The following is a 2,303-nucleotide window of genomic DNA, read 5'->3' as shown; positions in this document are numbered from 1 at the left end:
CAGATATATATAATATAGGTGTAATAGTATATTTCAATCATGTTTCTATGGCTCCTATTTTAAGAAGTTGTTATTCACTGCTCAATAGTGCTTCCTTTTGCCTAAACATGGCTTTTTGGTTTTAATTGTTCTTTCACCACCAACCATTTCTTTACATTTTCCTCTTCCAGCTCTATAGGGAACAAGAGCAACATTTACCAAGACAAAAGATAACTATTGTTCCTCACCTTTGTCTTCACCTGAGAATATTTTATTATTTTCCTACCATATTTTTCCTAATTTAGTTTACCTGAAGAGCTTCTCGAAATTTTCAGGACTCCCATAGTCAGTCTTTCCTCTTAGAGCATCATTTTTTTGTGGGGGGGGGATTGAACTCGGGGGATTGAACTTGGGGGCACTCAACCACTGAGCCACATCCCCAGCCCAATTTTGTATTTTATTTAGAGACAGAGTCTCACTGAGTTGCTTAGGGCCTAGCTTTGCTGAGGATGGCTTTGAACTAGCAATCCTCCTGCCTCCACCTTGAACTTCTGGGATTATAGGTGTGCACCACTGTGCCCAGCTTTTTAACCTAATTCTATTTTCTGTGTGTACCACTGTGATTATGTCCCTGTAATTGTTGGCCTTTCCCCATTCCAGATTTAAAAAAACTCTTTGATGACTATGTTCTCAACTGTACCTTTATAGTCATACAGCATAGAAGAGTCCCTAGGCAGGGCTAATCAAAGACATGTTAAAGAATGAAAGACTTCGGACAAATTCCAGATGTGTTAATCTTTGACTTTACTACCATGGCATTTTTATTAGCCTGAATTCATTCATTCTCATCTCTCTCTCTCTCTCTCTCTCTCTCTCTCTCTCTCTCTCTTCCCCCTATGTATCTCATTTATTATAAGGAATTCTCTAGCAGTTTGGGGGATGAGAATTACCAAAATCTGCAGTTGGCAGATTCTGGAGACTCAGGAAAGCTGATGGTCCAAGTTCTATAGGAAGCAGAAGAAGGCAGAAGAGAGCGAATTCTGCATTACTGAATGTTTTTGATTTTCCTATTGCATTCTTTGATTGACTCATGCCAATCCACATTTGGGAGGGAAATTTGCTTTACTCTATTTATAGATTCAAAGTTAATATCATCTACAGACACCTTCACAGATACAGCCAGGATAATGTTTAACCAAATATCTTGTTGTTGCATGGCTTAGCTAAGTGTACACACAAAATTAACCATCAAAGACTTTATGACCTATGTATGACCAACACAGTGGACAAGTAAAGCCATGTCTAGCAATACAGTATACCCATATATTAAAAGTTTGGTAAATGAACAATGTTTTGCTTTACTTATAAGACTGATGTAAGATTTTAATAATTTTTCTCATTACAAAAATCATATTTGTTCACTACAGAAAATTTGAAATAAACAAAGCATCACAAGTAAGAAATAAACTCACTTGTAATGTCACCTTTAGTTAATACTCTGCTGCATCTATAGTTTTCAAATGTACAAATTTTTAAATAAAATTGGGGTCATTACTTTTTTTTGAGTCCCTATACCTCAATTATGTATTTTTTAAAAATTAATATCTTAGTATGTATATGGCTGGTTCTGGGAATCCAAGGCTTTGAGAGATGATATGACTTTCCTCTAGTCACATGTTTCTATATCAGATGGTTTCTTATACTTATTAGTTTTCTTACTTAGTATCGGGCACATATTTATATGTAGATTTTTCCCCTTCAATTCCAGTTTTACTAGCTGCACTTGGTGCTGGAATATAATTTATGTAGTACTTTTTTTCCTGTCAACTCCAGAACATCCACTAAAAAATTACCAGGGCTCCCTGGGGGCATTTATTTGTGCCATCATCTCTGCTGGTGATCATTAACCAAACATTGTGAATTGGTTTCAAAGTCTATTGAGTCTATTGAACTCACAGGTAGTTAGACAAAGCAATTCCAGCCAGAGTTGGTGTTTACCATTTGTCATTCCTCAACTTTTTCTTAGCCCCAAAGTAGAAGATGGAACACATCCTGATCATCCTTGCTTGGGAAATGTAAAACCTAATGACAGTGTTTCAGTGTGTGCAATGAACTAAATTTTAAGTAGAGAGTAAATGATGGCATCAGCATATTTTTTCCTGAGTTGGAATAAAATCCTTTTGTAAAATCTAAACTCTATTCAAATTTTATTTCAGAAATTATTCTATACTTTTTAGTACTAGATATTGATGCATTTAGTGTACTCATAATGTGCCAAAAATAAGCATTCCACTTATGTTATTTCAATAGCATAAGTCCATGGT

This window comes from Marmota marmota, unplaced genomic scaffold, assembly GCF_001458135.2.
Source record: "Marmota marmota marmota unplaced genomic scaffold, marMar, whole genome shotgun sequence".
In the NCBI taxonomy this organism is placed as follows: domain Eukaryota; kingdom Metazoa; phylum Chordata; class Mammalia; order Rodentia; family Sciuridae; genus Marmota; species Marmota marmota.
The sequence above is the reverse complement of the archived record's forward strand: the minus strand, read 5'-3'. Positions refer to the sequence as shown.